The 19838-nt window shown below is 39.7% G+C and overlaps 1 long non-coding RNA gene across 7 annotated transcripts in view; it reads right to left on the bottom strand.

Moving 5' to 3' along the window:
- Positions 1-19525, bottom strand: part of LOC104005584 (uncharacterized) — a 237742-nt gene extending 218217 nt beyond the window's left edge. For all 7 annotated transcript variants that reach the window (XR_010155621.1, XR_010155622.1, XR_001713402.3 and 4 more), the window contains exon 1: positions 19417-19525. This is a non-coding gene — a long non-coding RNA (uncharacterized LOC104005584). The remainder of the gene's footprint in view (positions 1-19416) is intronic.
- Positions 19526-19838: the final 313 nt, after the last annotated feature.

The following is a 19838-nucleotide window of genomic DNA, read 5'->3' as shown; positions in this document are numbered from 1 at the left end:
GCCACTTCATGCATCCTAGGTTCTCCCTAACTGAGCCATGGGGTATTCCCATGAAACTCAGGGGACTCATTTGGAAAGGGTTTAAACTGAGAACTCAGTGAAGTCAGTTAAGGATAGAACCTCAGTAGAAACAAAGAAGATGTGCTATTGAAATGAATTGTTTTACAAAGATACTAATATCTGGGACTTCTGAAGCAGATAACAGAACTTACTAGACAAAAGAGAGGCCACAATTTTCTCTAGAGTTAAGGAAAATGATGGGTCACTTTTCACCTTTCGAGTCAAGAGAATGTTTAGTTAGAAATTTCATGTTCTGACCATTCCAGTGTAAAAATGCCAACATGAAGTAGGGATGGGGGCAAATGGAAACACAGATGTTACCCATAGAGCATTTAATTCATCACACGAATTTTCCAAAACTTTAGATAATTCCTTCTGTAATTAATTTATTCAAGTACTCTTTTTTTCTTATTCAATAAACATTTACTGAGAAGCTACTATGTGTTATATACTTTACACTTACTATTTCATGAGCATCGTTATAATAACCCTATGGGGAACTTGCTCTTATTAATCCCAATTTACAGATAAAACTGTGGCTGTATTTCTCTAGATCTGAAGATATGCTATACAGATGTGTACAAAGCATATGTAGTGCTTTTCTTCTTACAAAGCACATAGGTAAGAAAAAAGCACAGCACAATGCATTGGAGGAATCCAAAGAAACTGAGCATCCCCAGAAGCAAAGTATATATGAATATGTGGCAGAAGCTGAAAATAAGAAATAAAGGTCATATCTTGTGCTTACTTAAGCAAATACTTTGAATTTATCCTGAGAAAAATATAAAGTTATTACGGGACATTTGAACAGGAGACTGACATAATGTTATTAGTGCTTTATAGTATATTAAGAATTAATTTTTGGGAAAAAAAAGAAAACCAAATTCAACTGCAGACATTAATGAATATGTGTTGGCTCATGTAATCAAAAGTCCACCGTGCTACAAGTAAGTTTTGACATAGGTGCTCAAAAAGTGTTATCAGAATTCAGTTTTTCTTTCCATTCCTCACTACCAGATCTGTTGTCTGCAGGCTTTCTCTACATACTCCCAAGGTAAGTATCAGCAGTTTTGAGAATACATGATTCTTTGTTTATGTCCAGCGGAAAAGAGAGAGCTTGCTTCTCTGGAAGCGTAAAAGGCAGGCCTTATTTTAACCTCTGCCTTGATTTGGTAATACATCCATTTTCGAGTTTATAGGCCAGAGAAATGAAATCTATTAACTGACTTAGGCCTGAATTATAAGATCAACACCTAGAGCTGGGGGTAAAGTCAACTTCACCATGAAGCACTCAACTGAAATTGGAGAGAAGTCTCAAAGAAAATTGAGAATCCTGGCCTAATGAGACATTTTTCTCTTAAAGAAATCTAAAGAGGTTAGTTACTCTATACTCCCGGACAATACCAGGCTAGGCATGTATCTTTGCCTCCAGATACCAGATACCAAAGCTTTTAAGTTTTAATGTGACTTAAAAGGAGAATTTTCAGAAGTAATAAGTGTTCCACATGATACTGTGGTTGATGAGTCAATGGCTAAACAAAGGGCAGAGGAAAGGCACAAGTGGTAGAAAACAAAGGGAGAATTATGCTGGATGCAATTTATCATAGATACTAGTCAGAAGAAGAAATTCATTAATCTTTCCTCAAAATTGTAGCCATGGTCAAAAGAGACATTCCATCATTTTCCATCCCTGTAACTGGTTGGCCCTTTTCTATACTGACAGTAAAAATCTCTGTGTTGGGAACTTACAGCAGAATGAACTGCCATTCTCTGCTCTTATAAGTAGCAATAAATTTCAACAGGACAAAAATAAGGTTATTTCTGTAAAACAAAAACCAGCAAACATTTCCAATTAGGGAAGTTAGCTCTGAAAAAAAAAAAAAAAACAGGAATTAAAATTTGAATTTCAGGCTATGAATTACATCTTTTATTTTCTATTATTGATTTTTGCTAATTAGAATGAGTCCTGTGAGTCCTTATTAAATAAAACATTTCCACCAACCAATACCATAAATCTTTACTGTGCCTTTTTATCTTTCTCAACAAATAAATTGTATTTCCTTGTGGTATTGCTTTTACTTTTAGTTCCTAATATTTTTCATAGCAAATGCTTTTATAAACTGGTAGTTAATAAAACAGATTAAAAAGAAATAATCAAAGTACAGTTTCTAGTAGGATCTAAATTTCACTGGATTGAGAAATTTGAAATTAAAGTTTAAAAATACAACTTTTCACAGTTTTGACCTGATATTTTAGTCTCTGCGCTTATGCAAAGTAAAACTTCTTGTAGGTTACTCTGCCTTCTTTCTTCTCCCTGCCTTCATTCTTTCACTTGCTTATGTCTATAAGGGTAAAATTAACAGATTGCACCACATCTTATTTCACCTTGATGTTAAGAACATCTGCTTGATGAGCCTATATAATTCACATTTAAATCCCTCTAGGCTAGAACATTAGCTCAATGAGGACAGGGGTGGTTCTGCTTATTTCCATTGTATCCATGTCTCTCCCATGTAAGAGTTTAAGAAATTTGTTGAACAAATAAATTTAGGGTGAGAAAACTGATGTTCTAAGGGTCAAGTGAGTATGCAAGTCTTAAAGCTATGAGCAGATCAAAATTATAGCATGGGTCATCTGATTTACCCTTACCCAGTGTTCTATTATTTAATTAGAATGAGAATAATCAAGGATAACATCCCTGGACATATTGCTTCCATCTCTAGCATCATTTCCCCTCAGCTATCCCATCAGCTCCTAGTTTTCATTGGAGATCCACAAAATCTTAAAAATGTTGACACCATGTTCAACTCCAGGGGCACATGGCCTGAGTTATGTCAATATTTGCATTCTACCTTCTGGTTGAAGTGATTGGTGCAGGGTAGGTATGTGTCCTAAGCTAATGCAATGTGATTGACCCTCAAAACCTCTACAAGTGATATGGTTTAGATTTGTGTCCCCACCCCACCCAAATCTCATGTTGAAGTGTAATCCCCAATGTTGGAGGAGAGGCTGGATAAGAGGTGACTGGATCATGGGGACAGATTTCCCCTTGCCGTTCTCATGATAGTGAGTGAGTTCTCATGAGATCTTGTTGACTAAAAGTATGTAGCACCTCCCCCTTTGCTCTCTTCCTTCTGCAGAACTGTTAGCCAATTAAGCCTCTTTCCTTTATAAATTATCCAGTCTCAGGTAGTTCTTTATAGCAGTGTCAGAACAGACTAATACAACAAGAACTGCTCTTATATATGCTTTCTTTCTCTGGATAGAATGGAGTGTGGGCGTGAGGCCTGGAACACCTGCAGGGGCACACAGACTAAGGCCTGTGGCAGCTGAAGCCATCTTTGTCCTTATGTGTGGAGCCAGTCCAATGAAATACAGATTCACCTAGAGGATATAACTGAAAGAAGAAGGGAATGAGAGCCAGAGCCATAAATGCCTGGATCAAGCCACCCCGAAAAGTTTAACTCACCCTAGAATGTTCTGACACATGAAACAGCACATTTTCTTTATGGTCTGAGTTGGGTTTTTTGGAGAAAAAGAGTCATTACAAACCCAATAACATATGTAGGGCTTCTATCATGTGCAAATATGGTGATAACACACAAGATTTTCTTTAATTTTTACCACATCCATGTGAGGTAGTAATTATACTATCCCATTTTACAGGTGAAGAATCTGAGGCTCTGAAGGGTTAAATGATGCACCCAAGATTATAGAACTATTAACTGATAGATTCTGCCTCTAGAGCACACAAAATTAGCTAATGTATTATAACCCCTAAGATCACATGTCTCCTTTCAGATCCTCTAACACAACAGGCCCTTTCCCACTCGGAGCCTTTTAACTTGAATGTCCCTATGCCTAAAAAGGTTCTTCATATCATTCGTGTCTCAGGCCAATTAGCACTTCTTAAATGGCCTCCTCTGCCCACCTTATCTAAAGTAGGCACTCACAGAAACACTTTATCCCATCACCCTGTTTATTTTCTACATGATACTCTTCTCATTCTGTATTTATTCCCCACTAGAACGTAAATTCCATGAGGGCAGAAACCTTGAACTTGGTTCACTCCTATGTTTTCAGTGCCTAGCCTAGAGTTTGACATAGGCAGGCTCTCAATAAACATTGGAAATTTTTGAATGAAAGAATGCCTCAATTAATTAGAAATGATTATGATTATTTAGATTGTAATCTCATTCCCATTAAGTGTATTAATGAAATAAAGTAGGGATGAAGAGAAATGGAGAGACAAAGATACTTTAGAGCTCTTGGAAGCCATGATCACTGACGGCTTTGTTTTGCTGGCACCTAAGCAATTTGATGAGTCAGCAGGTCTGCATTCATCTGTGAAGAGCCAACTTATCATTTTAAATGTCCGCTGGATCCAGTCACATGCATGGCTACCCAGACAGCTATTTAAGGGAACAGAAGAAGTTGACTTCAGGTTCTGTGATTCATGGGCACAAGAAAACCAGGGGGAGAGGAAGTGGAATGAAAATGAGGGCTGAGTAAGACACCAGTCCTTGGCCAGGCCTGCATAGATTCAGAGGGCCTCCATAGCATGCCCCTTCCCCAATCTCAATTCTGCTGGAGCATTCTTGGCAAAACTCTCAACCCACATCTGTGCCCTGAGCCCACCTAATTTCAGAACTGCAGAGATGGACACTTCTATGTACATTGCCAATGATCCACCTCAAGAGCAATCCTGGGGAAGTTTACCCACTTTTCTGCCTCAGAAGACAACTCAGCCCTTAAATGTGGAGTAACTAATGTTCCAGGGGCAAACCCCAGCCAATGAAGGACAGAAGTCAGTGACTAAGTGCCCCAATCCCCCGTTCTTTGATTGACAATTTATCCAAACTTTCCTCAGAGGGGCCCCAGCAAGACTGAGCTCTAGTTGCTCACAGTGGGAATCCACTTAATGTAAACTTTATTGGCTTTTTCCCCCTCTGTCTCACTCTCTCTTCTTTTTCACTTTGTTTTCTGGTAACTCCTTCCTGCAACCAAGTCCTTGTCTCAGGATTTGCTTTCAGAGGTACCTTTGAGCAAATTACCCAAAGATCCTCAGAGATGTGTGAATGCAAAGAGGAATCCTCTCTGGTGGAAAAGTTAAAAAAGAAAAAAGGCACTTCTTTCTTTGTGCTGCCATAGGCCCTCCTCAACAAGCATAACCTGTATTTCATTCAGCCCATGTCTCCTGCTGTCTAGCCCAGGTGATTTTGTGCAGCCCAGAAGTACACGACCCTTCTGCCCTAGCCCCTAGGCACAGAAAGTGTCTAATGTAACAAAGACATTTCTAAGGTTTACCAAACATGTCAAATCCTAAAGCAACCTATCCCCCAAAAGTCAATTTTCTCCCATAGTAGTGGGAACATTAGTGTAAACCTCTTATACACAACCACAATGATCACAGTAAAGGGTACATATGTTTAAGTTTTGTTTCCAATATCATACATTACCTCACAGGTTTCTCACAGGTGGATACTATTCCCATTGTACTGATGAGAAAACTGAGGCTCGGAGAGGGTAAGTAACTTGCCCGAAGCAAAACTAGCTATTAAACTAGGATGTGATTAATCCAATATTTAAACGCAGGTCTCATAATTCCAATTCTTAAAACCTTTTCAAAGGCATGGTGCAGTGGCTCATGTCTGTAACCCTAGCACTTGGGGAGGCTGAGGCGGGAGGATCATTTGAGCCCAGGAGGTTGAGACTGCATTGAGCTATGACGGAGCCTGGACAACAGAGCAAGACACTGTCTCAAAAACAAAACAAAACAAAAAACAAAACCAAAAGCCTTTTCACCAGCCCAAGCACCCTTGTAAGCAGCCCATGAGACAGACATTTTAGAAACCTAAATAGTCTTTCTCTTACTTTATTGAGTTCTATAAATTTCCTACAGATTTGCAAAGTAATTTAGAGGAATAAATGCATGGCATATATAACTCAATATATCTTTTTTCACTGAATGGATGAATAACTGAAAGGATGAGTAAGGAGAAAATGGAGTTGCTTCTTTATTGATTCCCTAATATTGCTAATTAAAACCAAAATGACTAACTTATGACAACCACCACCATTTTACCAAAGAGACTCAGTTAGAGTAAAGAAATAGTGGGTTTCAAGTCAGACCAAGGACTAGAATCTTGCCACTTATTAACCTTGAGACCTTGAACATCTCATCTCACAGGGTTGTTTAGAGGATCAAATGAAAAAATATTTTTTTTAGTACCAGGGACAATTTCAGAAACATAGACTTTCAATAAAGAGTTGTTTTATTAATTAACTAACATATACAGATGGTTCTCAACTTATGATGGGGCTACGTCCCAATAAATCCATTGTAAATTGCAAACACCATAAGTCAAAAACGCATTTAATACACCTAACCTACCAAACATGACAGGTTAGCCCAGCCCACCTTAGACATGCTCAGAACACTTACAATTAGCCTACAGTTGGGCAAAATCATCTAGCACAAAACCTATTTTATAATAAGATGCTGAATATCTCATGTAATTTATTAAATACTGTATTGAAAGTAAAAAAACAGAATGGTTGTATGGATACTCGAAGTACAGTTTCTACTGAATTCATATAGCTTTTACATCATCATAAACGCAAAATTGTTCAGTCGCACTATTGTAAGTTGGAGACTGTGTTAAGTGCCTGCTCTATGTCAGTCACTGTACAAGCAACAAGGCAGGGAGGGACCCAATAAAAGATAGTGCCTGGTCTCAAAAAGCCCCAGCCTGTGGGGGAGATAGATTTATAAATCACAGGGTAGATTTGAAATGCTCTTGAGTTCTGACTGTCCCCTGGCCATGGGTTACAGTGACCCTCATTGCCTTGCCACTCTCCTATGAGTTCCAGGAAAATCACTTAGCCACGGCTTTGTTTAGGATAATATGTGAATCATGGTCTGTGCTGAGTTTCTCTGTCCCTCTCTCATTTTGGATCAATCTGCATTTATCAAAGCCAAGTGATTGAGTAAAGTGCTGGAACACAGAATCAAATAGGCAGAAAATTTCCCACACTTCTAAGCTGTGGACTCTCACAAGAAGAATGTAGGCTAAGTGGACAGAGCCAGATATCCAGAGTTTTAACTAGTTCCTGTCCTGTGGCTAAGGCAGCAAATATGACTCTCAGTTCATGAACTTAGATGTACAAAAAATAAATAAAATAAAAACCTATATTTCTTTATCTTCTTTAAAGCCAAATTGGTTCCATCTCAGAGTCCACACCTTCTGGCTGACTGGTAGTAGCATTGGTTATTTGGGATTCTTTGAGATAACCAACACGCTGGAGGCTGTGAGCATTACATCCTCAGAGAAGCCTCTCTGGTCATTGACTTTAATCTTGCCCTGGTTACCACCAAGAGCCCACAGTGCCTCCAGTCTACATAGACCCCCATTTCTGGTGGCACTGCTGCTTCAGGGCCATGCTTAGGACCTGCGACCCTTGAAATGCTGGAACCTCTACAGTCTCCAGGGAATCCACACATTCCTTCCCCTTGGAGGTCTGGACATCTCTCCAGGGCTCTTCTGTGGAGGACAGAGGGAATCTCTGCTGCTTAGGGCACGCACACACACCCCTGTCTCTCTTCAACCTCCAAAAGTCCCTTTATCCTTCAAAATATTTTTTTTTCCTGCTTTCTACTCTTGTTCTTTTGTCCCCCCCTCCCCTTCTCTCCTGTCTCTGCCGGAAGTCCAACATCGTCTACTAAATCCAAAACCCAAAAGGGAACTGTCCCCTCTGCTTTCTAGTTTGCAGCTAATCTGCCCTGAGGCAAGAGAGCAATCCTTGCTGCCTGCTTGAGTGAGGGAAAGGAAAAGAAAAATACTTGGGGAAAAAAACATGCAAATTAACATGTCTGTAAGTGATTCCACCACAGCTCTGGGCTACCTGAGTTTCAAATGCAGTAAGCTGGTAGTCAAGTAAGGCTTTGACTAGCTAAACGTCTGATATCATATATCAAACGATGACCTCCATTTCATAAAGGCATGTGTTTATAGATAATTAGAAGTTAGACATAAAGGGATATTGCTGCTGCAATGTTCATATTTGAGCAGAATTTATTATGATGAGATGCGAGAAAGACAAGGCTGCAAGAAGTATCACAGGCCATCCAAGCCTTTCTCAAGAGTGCCTGCATTGGCATCAAACAGCACAGGAGAAACAAAGAAACTGAGTAGTTGCCATTTATGGGGCATTTACTACATGCTGGTAACTTTATTATATGATATTTAAACTTCACAAAAAGGTGGAATGTGAGCTATTCAAGGGAAGAGATTTTGTTTCTTTCACTGCTGCATTCCACAGCCATGAACAGTTCCTGGCACATTGCAGGTGCTCTACACATATTTGTCTGAAAAATGAATATGTTGGGGGAAAAGGATATCATAGTGGCAAAGGAATATGGGAATTGTATTTTTTAGCTTCCTTAACCTGAGAGCTCTTACTATGCTAATGTATGCTATCCGTTTCCAAAAATGGAATACAGTCGTCCCTGATGCATGGGTTTCAGGACCCTCTCCCTCACCTAAGGATACCAAAATCCACAGAAGCTCAGGTCCTGTATATAAAATGGGGCAGTATTTGCATATAACATATGCACATCCTCCCATATACTTTAAATCATCTCTAGATTACTTATAATACCTAACACAATGTAAATGCTATGTGAATAGTTATCAGTGTAACTATACAGCATTTTTTATTTATATTATTTAGTATTTTTTATTTTTTGAATATTTTCAATATGTGGTTGGTTGACCCTGCCAATGCAGAACCCAGGGATATGGAGGGTCACCAGTATAGGGCATAGCAATTTCTGAACATAATTAATTATCGACCCCTATTTTCAGCGAGCATCTTGAATGAAGGCCTAAAACTAAAACTCTGGCTTCCAATTTCCGACTCTGTAACACAAACCTTATCTCTATAGAAGAAAATAACGTTCCATACTCAGGTGTTTAACATAGCTATCTTCTAAGAATTTAATCATACTCACAAATGATATTTGATACTGAGTTGCAGTAAAAGGTAATTTTAACTTTTAAATAAATGTATGGTTTAAAGATGACTTTATAACAATTATGTGTGCTTTTTTAAAAGAAGGAATGAAAAAATGATCAGAATAAAATGTCTTCAGAATTCTTTTTTAAGTAATGAGCCAATTGAATTATCTTCATTTTCCAAATTAAAAACTAAGGTTTGAGAAGGCAATTACACAGTAGAAGAGATATAACTTTGACCTAGATCAGCTTAGTGCCAAAGACCATACTTTTTCTAACCTAAATCCTGGGAACTGACCAAAAAAAAAGAGAAACAGAGAAGACAAATTATGAAAGTCAGGAATGAAAGAGGAGTATCTCTATGCATCTTACAGAAATAAGAAGGATTGCAAAGAAGAGCTATAAAAAATTTTCCTCCAATAAATTGCATGACAGATGAAATGGACAAATTCCTGGAAAGTCACAAACTGGTGGAATTGACTCACTCAAAAAGAAATGAAAATTTTAAATAGACCTATAACAAAGAGATTGAGTTACTAACTTTAAAACTTCACATGAAAAGAAGCCCAAGCCAAGATGGCTTCACTGGTGAATGTTCCTAAATAGTTAAAGAAGAATTAATAACAATTCTCCATAAAATTCCAAAGAATAAAAAGAATGGAGCAGTGTGCAACTCATTCTATGAGGCAAATTCTACCCTGATACTAAATCCAGACAGAGACTACACAAGAAAAGAAAATTCTTTTGTAAAAATAATTTCAATCTTTACTTTAGATTCCAGGGGTCCAGGTTCAGGTTTGTTACCTGGGGTATGTTATGTGATGCTGAAGTTTGGGGTATGATTGATGCAGTCACGCAGGTACTGAGAATAACACCCAAAGGAAAAGAAAATTATAGGCCAACAATCTTATGCCTATAGAGACAAAAATCCTTAACAAACAATTAGCTAACTGAATCTAGCCAAAATTGTTTTAAATAATGATTGACCATGATCAAGTGGGATTTATCCCAAATGTGCAAAAACTGAGTTAGCATTCAAAAATCAATGTAATATAGCAATACAGTAAAAAAACAAAAAACATAATTATCTCCATAAATACACAAAAAGCATGACTCCAATCCCCTTTCATAATAAAAATACGCAACAATCTAGGAATGAAAGGACACTTCCTCAACCCGACAAAGTATATCTATGAAAAACTCACGGCTAACATTGTACTTAATGATGGAAGCTGAATGTGTCCCTCAAGATCAGGAATAAGACAAAGAAATCCATTTTCACTACTTCTATTCAACATTGTATTGGAGGTTCTAGACAGGCTAATTAGGCAAAAGGATGAAATAAAAAGACATCCAGGTTGTAAAGGAGTAAGTAAAACTATTTCTATTTGCAGATTAGCATGATTTTGTGTATAGACAATCCTAAGTAATGCACTAAAAAATGATTAGACAAAAAAGAAAAACTCATCAAGGTTGCAGTGTACAAGATGAATATACAAAAACCAATTGTATTCCTATACACTAGTGTTATGGACTGTTTGTGTCCTCTCAAAATTCATATGTGAACACACTAACCTCCAATATGTTTGGAGGTGAGACTTTTGAGAGGTAGTTATTTTTAGATGAGGCCATGAGGGTGGGATCCTCATGATAGGATTAGTGCCCTTATAAAAAGAGACCAGAGAGCATGTGCTCACTTTCTTTCTCTGTCATGTGAGGCTACAGCAAGAAGGCAGCTGTCTGCAAGCCAGAAAATGGGTCCTCACTAGAACCCTACCATGTTGGCACCCTGATCTGACTTCCCAGCCTCCAGAACTGTGAGAAATAAGTGACTTATTTAAACCACCTGGTCTTAGTTTGTTATACTAAACTAAGAGAACTAGCAATGAACAATCAAAAATGAAATTAAGAAATCAACTTATTTTAAAATAGCATCCAAATGAATAAAATACTTAGCAATAAATTTAACAAGCAGGGAAAAACATATGCTCTGAAACTACAAAACATTGTTGAAAGAAATTAAAGAAAACAACATAAATTCATAGTCATGAATCAGGAAACAACATGGTTAAGATGGCAATATTCTCCAAATTGATCTATAATTCCACATAATCCCTATAAAAATCTCAGCTGTCTTTTTTTGTGGAATTGACAAGCTGACTTTAAAATTCATAAAAATTTAAGGAACCCTAATAGAAAAGACACTCTTAAAAAAGAAGAACAAAGTTGAAGACTCGTGATTCTCAATTTCAAAATTTAGTACAAGGCCACAGTAATAAAATAGTATAGTACTGACATAGGAGAAACATATAGATGGAATAGAATTGAAAGTCTAGAAATAAATCCTTACATTTACAGTTCATTAATTTTTGACAAAAATGCTGATACAGTTCATTGACAGAGAAGAGTTATATTTTCAACAAATGGTGCTGGGAGAACTGGACATACACACACAAAAGAGTAAAGTTGGATCAGCTTCTCATGCCATACACAATACTTAACTCAAAGTGGTCATAGACTTAAATATAGGAGCTAAAACCGTAAGACTTTTAGAGAAGATATAAGAGTAAATCTTTGTGACCTTGGGCTAGATAAAGCCTTATTGAATATAAAACTCTCCGTGGTTCCATGTGGTGGAGCAAGACTCTGTAAACATTTCCCTTCTTCAAGTTTGGTCCATGTTGATGTATCTCAGCCTCTGTTCCACTTGGTACTGCTCAAGTTTTAGCTCCAGCTCTTCTTGGGACCTTTGTACTTCTTCTCCTAGGCTAAGCGTCCTACCCCCAACACACACACACACACACACACACACACACACGATAGCCATTCCTGTATGCTGTATACTCGATTTCATAGAATCCAAGCTACTCATTCACACAGCCTTCAAGCTAGTTCAATCTCCAGGAAAATGAAAACGGTGGTGAGATTTTATGATCTGGATTACAGAAGATGTGGTTTCTAAACACAGACCACCCACTCAGCCAACTCATGATGGTCCAAGAGGATGTAACTAAGACTGTAGAAATCTGAATATCAGGATTTGGATGGCAAGAGTGGCAGATTTTAGGTTTCTATCTGCCCCATGTTCATCACAGGTGATCTACGGTGATGCATAATAAATCAAGCCTCCAACAGATCCATAGTAGAATCCTACAGCACCAAATATTGGTGAGAGTAGAGCAGATTCCAAAAGAAATGAAAAGTGAAAAGTCATGAAACTAAATGACTGAAGTATGAGAATCACATCCAAATTTAAATCATGCATGCCTGGTGGTCCAGGGCAGAGAATCTTAGAAGCCTATGGTAGAGGCAAAGTATTGGGAGAGTGGGAAAGCTGAGAAGATACAGTATCGTGAACACTAATGCACTGCCAGGATCCCTCTTCAGTGAAGGACTCATTGCCTGAGCTGCTAGGGCACACCAGCCTCAGCTGCTAGGAGTGCTGTCAGAAGGTGGCCTTCAGCTGTTAGCTCCTTCAAGATGGCCTCAGCTATAGGAATATCACCTGACCTTCCTGGGGAAACCTATATCCAATGGCCAGGTGTACTAAATACCTGGCCGTCTTAAACCAGAGGCACAGTGGTTTAAGCCTGTAGCCCCAGCACTGTGGAAGGCTGAGGCGGGTGAATGGCTTGACTGCAGATGTTTGAGACCAGCCTGGGCAACATGGTGAAACACTGTCTCTGCAAAAATACAAAAAACTAGCTGGGCATGGTGGTGCCTGTCTATGGTCCCAGCTACTCAGGAAGCTGAGATGGGAGGGTCACCACCCGAGCCCAGCAGGTCGAAGCTGCAGTGAGCCATGATCACACCACTGCACTCCAGCCTGGGTGATAGAATGAAGCCATGTCTAAAAAATAAAAATAAGATAAAATAAAATAAAAATGCCTGGCCATCTTAGCCCCTTAGCCCCACTTGGGGCAGCTAAGTACTGCCCTTCTAGTTTCTGAGCTCCTTGTAGAGTTGACCAGAACTGTTGTCAGGCCTATATTGCAGCTCAGTTTCTCTATCTGTTCAATCCTGCTACATTTTCCTTCCTTCCACAAGTGTTGATCCCAAGGGCACTCCTTAGATAATCCTCGAATGATAAACTCTATCTCAGCAAATACTTCCCAGAGAACTCAACACTTGACACACAGATATTCAAAATTCCTGTCTTTGATATACAAGCCCTGATGACTTTTGCACCACGTCCTCCTATATTATCTGTTGGCTGTCATCTCTAATGTCAAATATAACCTCAGGTATGACATTTTACTTAGGAAAAAATACATAGTTGACTTGGGGAACTGTGAGGAATTAGAACTTCAATTTATTTGTTTCATTAGGGTGTCAGCTTCTTCCTCTTCTACCTAGAGCATCAGAGTAATTTATTCTTTCTCTTCAAAATCTCTATATAATGAAACATTCTGTCATTCATTTCTCCACTGATGATTAAATTTACTTAAACTGCAATCCTGTCACACATGCATCCCTCCCTCCCTGTAATTGATTTGCATGTTTAGATTCATCCAGAATATGACAACACTTAATAAGCACCTTGTTGTACAAATGTCAGGCACTGGAAGTAGAAATAGCTAAACAATCCAGACATTCTCAGGGCCCTGTGTATGTATACCTCTTGCCTTACCAATTCAGTGTCCTCTGGCTTCCTCTAATGGATAATAGCTGCTTCCCTTCAGTCAGAAATGCCAGCAAACCAACACACACCCTACCATGAATCTTTAACCATCCAATGAGGGATAGGAGTTGGTATATAAAAACTCCCACAACCTCAGCGGGATAATTCTGAGGTTTGTTGTCCACACCATTCCCCAGTCCCACGGCAGGAACAACTAAGAATACTCTAGGGGTAACTAGATGTTACCTATCTAAGGATAATACACGTGAATTTCACTACCTTACCTTCCCTATCTTGTTTTTTCCACTGCCCTGCTAGTTACTGCACCTCTCAAACTATGTACACTTGAAACTTTGCTTCAAGATCTGCTTCTTAGGGATCAAAATTAACGCATATGTCATTCCTGACTGTGAAGACTGTATAAACTATTAAAGATCAATATAGACACAAAATGACAAAAATACATACAAGCTTCAGTGACCAAATAGAATGTTCTATTTCTGTCTTTCTTTGAGTAAATAATGAATTAAAATTTTACCTCAGTTGTTTTTCCACTGCCCTGCTAGTTACTTCACCTCTCAAACAAAGTATGTACACCTGAACCTTTGCTTCCAGATCTGCTTCTTAGTGATCAAAATTAAGGCATATGTCATTCCTGACTATGAAGACTGTATAAACTATTAAAGATCGATATAGACACAAAATGACATAAAAATACATGCAAGTTTCAGTGATCCAAACAGAATGTTCTATTTGTCTTTCTTTGAAATTGGGTAAATAATGAATTAAAATTTTACCTCAGTTGTTTAGCATAATGGCTGTCTGTGGTTACCATAGAGAGTTATTCGTTAATCCTATCAAAGCCTGTCCTCTTGCTGAAAGAATAACCACCCCTCCCATCCTCTACACCCTTCCCCACCAGGGGCCAGATCACCATTAGCACCTCCCTGACTGCAGATTAAACAACTAGAGAAACACAGAAAGACTCGTTTTGGGAACCAAGAACACTGTTCTGCTTTGGTTTCAGAATCAGAGAGACGTTTCAATGTCAGAAGCTTTGATTAAATTATTAAAGCTTTAACGTTGAAGGAAAAGTCACTTTCAGCTCTAGTTCTTTCTGAATAGCCAGGGAGGAAATACACACATACACAACACATAGAAAGCTAACAAGTGTCAAAAAAAATGTTCGTTGTCCAGAAATCTTTAGAGTAAGAAAACAACAAGAATAATGTACTAACATCTAACTTTTCTTGAATATTTTCTGGGTGCCTAGCACTCTGCTCACAAGAATCTGCTAAATTTAGCCCAAAGCTGCCTCCTTACATTTAAGAACAGCCCAAAGGTTTCTCTGTATATAGTGAACTGCAACCTAACTGGATGTGTAAACAGACAGCAACCCAGTCTTGGAACAAGTAGTCCAGTCTCAGCCAATCACAGCAGCCGTACTTCAAGCATCATAGGCAGCCAACTATTCAAAGCAAGTTCAAATAAGGCAAACAACTGAGCTGTAACCCATATGGCTGTTTCTGTACCTCACTTCTGTTTTCTGTCCACAAATCTTCTCTAACCATGCTCAGCTGCTCCAGAGCTGCTTTGAACCTATTCTGATTCAAGAATCATTCTTTGCTGAATTAAACTCTGTTAAATTTGTCTTAAGTTTTTCTTTTAACATACACTAACAGTTAGGTATTTTTAAGCCCCATTTTATGGATGAGTAAACGGAGACTTACAAAATGCAGTTGCCCAGATACTGAGGGAGCAAACAAATATAAGCTCCATGAGAGTAGAAATTATATCTTGTTCACAACTGTATTCTCTTAGTACAATGTGCAGTGCAAAGTAAGTGTTAGATAAATGTTTTTCTTTCTTATTTTTTGTGACAGTCTCACTCTGTCACCCAGTCTGGAGTGCAGTGGCACAATCTTGGCTCACTGCAACCTCTGCCTCCTGGGTTAAAGCAATTCTCCTGCCTCAGCCTCCAGGAGTAGCTGAGATTACAGGTATGTGCCACCATACCAGGCTAATTTTTTGTTTGTTTGTATTTTTAGTAGAGATGAGGTTTCACCATGTTGGTCAGGCTGGTCTCTAACTCCTGACTTCAAATGAGCTACCCACCTTGGCCTCCTAAAGTGCTGGGATTACAGGAGTGAGCCACTGCATCCAGCCAGATAAATGTTTTTTCAATGTTGGATGAATGTTGAAAGTCTATCTTGAGTAGCAAGTACTCAAAATCAAAGGAGTCATCTAGGGCAGCTGCAGCAAACATTTTCTGTAAAGGACTAGATAGTACATATTTTAGGCTTTGCATGCCATAAGGTATTTGTTACAACTACTTGGCTCTGCCATTGCAGTGGAAAGCAGTCACAGGCAATACATAAGCAAATAGACATGGCTATTGTTCCAATAAAACTTTCAATTTATAAAATTGGCAGAAAGTAGGTTTTGGCTCACTGACCGTAGTTCGTTGACCTCTGATGTAGGAGCTTGTTACCCAAAGTGGTGTCTGGGAGCCAACAGCATCAGCATCACCTGGGGTGGAAATGCAGCCTCTCAGCCCCATCCCTGACCAGTTAAATTTAAACCTACCTTTTTGTAAGAGACCCAGGGATTTATATTCCCAATAATATCAGGCAAGCACTGTTCAAGGAGACTTGGATAGTGCTGGCTGTCAATTAGAATCATTATATGACTTTTTAAATAAACTGTTATGTATTTCCATTCAAAATATCAGGTATGTGATGGCAAAATTTGCTGGGTTTCATGTGATTATTCAGGTTTGCCCTGGTTATTGTTCCTCACTGGTGAAGAAGAGAATAGGTAAAGCTGAGGAGGATTCATTTAAAGTCTACAAAATTAGAACAGACCACCAAATCTGAACAGTCCAATTTAGTACAACTTACAGGTAATCACACTATGCCAGAGAACCAAGAAGTCCCCAGGCTTTCCTTTCCTTTCCCAACTCGGTAGAAATAGCTTCTATTGAACCAAACCCAAACCAATCAGCCCTGAATCTGATTGGTCAGAAGTGTGCACAAATAATTGAGATGTCTTTGCCATCACAGGACATTAAATACCCACAAAGTGCAGGGCTGTTTCCATAAACATCCGGCTCAAAGCCTTGAAAAAAAAAAAATGCCTGTCTCCAAAGACTGAAATATCTGATTATTAAACTCACTGATCATTTTGTGTTTCATCAAAGATAAATACATAGCATAAAGAACCAAGAGGAGACAGTGTGGGGTTGAGAGTACTGCCCTAGAGTGAGAAAGAATTGCCAACTCGCTCTTCCTCTTATTAAACACAGGAGTCTGAGCAAGTCAGTTGAGTCCACAAAACCACAGTATTCTCATCCAGAATATGGGGATTAAAAACATCAGCTCCTCCCAGCAATTTGGGAGACCACGGCGGGCAGATTACGTGAGGTCAGGAGTTTGAGACCAGCCTGGCCAATATGGTGAAACCCTGTCTCTACTAAAAATACAAAACTTAGCCAGGTGTGGTGGTAGGCACCTGTAATCCCAGCTACTCGGGAGGCTGAGGCAGGGGAATCACTTGAACCTGGGAGGCAGAGGTTGCAGTGAGCTGAGATGGTGCCATTGCATTCCAGCCTGGGTGACAAGAGCAAAACTCCCTGTCTGAAACAAACAACAACAAAAAAAAACTGGCTCCTAATTTTTCAGCACCTATCAAAATTTTACTGGCTGATTGTATTAGTCCGTTTTCACACTGCTGATAAAGACATTCCTAAGACTGGGAAGATAAAGAGCTTTTAATAGACTCACAGTTCCATGTGGTTGGGGAGGCCTCATAATCATGGCAGAAGGCAAGGAGGAGCAAGTCACATCTTATGTACATGGTGGCAGGCAAAGAGAGAGAACTTGTGCAGTGGAACTCCTCTTTACAAAACCATCAGATCTCATGAGGCTTATTCACTATCATGAGAACAGCATGGGAAAGACCTATCCCCACGATTTGATTACCTCCCACTGGGTCTCCTCCACAACACATAGAAATTGTGGAAACTACAATTCAAGATGAGATTTGGGTGGGGACACAGCCAAACCATATCATTCCACCCCTGGCCCCTCACAAATCTCATGTCCTCATATTTCAAAACTAAGCATGCCTTCCCAACACTCCCCACACTCTTATCTAATTTCAGCATTAACTCAAAACTCCACAGTCCAAAGTTTCATCTGAGACAAGCCAAGTCTCTTCTGCCTATAAGCCTATAAAATCAAAAACAAGTTAGTTACTTCCTAGATACAATGGGGGTACAGACATTGGGTAAATACAGCCATTCCAAATGGGAAACATTGGCCAAAACAAAGGGGTTACAGGCCCCATGCAAGTCCAAAATCCAGCAGGGCAGTCAAATCTTAAAGCTCCAAAATGATCTCCTTTGACTCTGTTTCACATCCAGGTCACCCTGATGCAAGAGGTGGATTCCCATGGCTTTGGGCAGCTCTGCCCCTGTGGCTTTGCAGAGTTCAGCCTCCCTCCTGGCTGCTTTTACAAATTGGTGTTGATTGTCTGCAGCTTTTCCAGGCAGACGGGGCAAGCTGTTGGTGGATCTACCATTCTGGGGTCTGGAGGACGGACGGTGGCCCTCTTCTCACAACTCCACTAGGCAGCACCCCAGTGGGGACCTGTGTTGGGTCTCCTACCCCACATTTCCCTTCCATACTGCCCTAATAGAGGTTTTCCATGAGGATACTGCCCCTGTAGCAAACTTCTTCCAGAACATCCAGGCATTTCCATACATCCTCTGAAATCAAGGCAGAGGTTCCCAAACCTCAATTCTTTACTTCTGTGCACTGGCAGGCTCAACACCACAGTGAAGCTGCCATGGCTTGGGGCTTGCACCCCCTGAAGCCACAGCCCAAGCTGTACCTTGGCCCCTTTTAGCCATGGCTGGAGCAGCTGGGACACAGGGCACCAAGTCCCTAGGCTGCACACAGCAGGGGGGCCCTGAGCCCAGCCTACAAACCCATTTGTTTCCTCCTAGGCCTCTGGACCTGTGATGGGAGGGGGCTGCCTTAAAGGTCTCTGGCATGCCCTAGAGACATTTTCCCCATTGTCTTGTTGATTAACATTTGGCCCCTCATTACTTATGCAAATTTCTGCAGCCAGCTTGAATTTCTCCTCGGAAAATGGGATTTTTCTTTTCTACCACATCGTCAGGCTGCAAATTTTCCAAACTTTTATACTGTTTCCCTTTTAAAACTAAATGCTTTAAACAGCACCCAAGTCATCCCTTGAATGCTTTGCTGCCTAGAAATTTCTGCTGCCAAATACCCTAAATTATCTCCCTCAAGTTCAAAGTTCCACAAATCTCTAGGGCAGGGGCAAAATGCTACCAGTCTCTAAAATATAGCAAGCATCACCTTTACTCTAGTTCCCAACAAGTTCCTTATCTCCATCTGAGACCACCTCAGCCTGGATTTCATTGTCCATATCATTATCAGCATTTTAGTCAAAGCCAAACAAGTCTCTAGGAAGTTCCAAAATTTCCCACATTTTGCTGTCTTCTTCTGAGGCCTCCAAACTGTTCCAACCCCTGCCTGCTACCCAGTTCCAAAGTTGCTTCCACATTTTCGGCTATCTACAACAGTGCCCCCACTCTACCAATACCAATTTACTGTATTAGTCCGTTTTCTTACTGCTAATAAAGACATACCCAAGACTGAGAAGATAAAGAGGTTTTAATGGACTCACATTTCCCTGTGGCTGAGGAGGCCTCACAATTATGGCAGAAGGCAAGGAGCAGCAAGTCACATACCACTTGGATGGCAGCAGGCAAAGAGAGAACTGGCGTAGGGAACTTCTCTTTATATAACCTTCAGATCTTGTGAGACTTATTCACTATCGTGAGAACAGCATGAGAAAGACCCACCCCCATGATTCAATTACCTCCCACTGGGTCCCTCCTACAGCACATGGGAATTGTGGGAGCTGCAATTCAAGATGAGATTCAGGTGGGGACACAGCCAAACCATATCACTTATAGTCTTTAACCCTTAGTTATGCTTTTAAGAATATGTTTTCTATAATTTTCACATATGTATGCAAAGGGTTATACTGACATATGTGCATTCAATGCTTCTTTAATAGTAAATCTGGAAGCAAACTAAATGTTC

This window comes from Pan troglodytes, chromosome 2 (assembly GCF_028858775.2).
Source record: "Pan troglodytes isolate AG18354 chromosome 2, NHGRI_mPanTro3-v2.0_pri, whole genome shotgun sequence".
Classification (NCBI taxonomy): Eukaryota; Metazoa; Chordata; class Mammalia; order Primates; family Hominidae; genus Pan; species Pan troglodytes.
The sequence above is the reverse complement of the archived record's forward strand: the minus strand, read 5'-3'. Positions and strand labels throughout refer to the sequence as shown.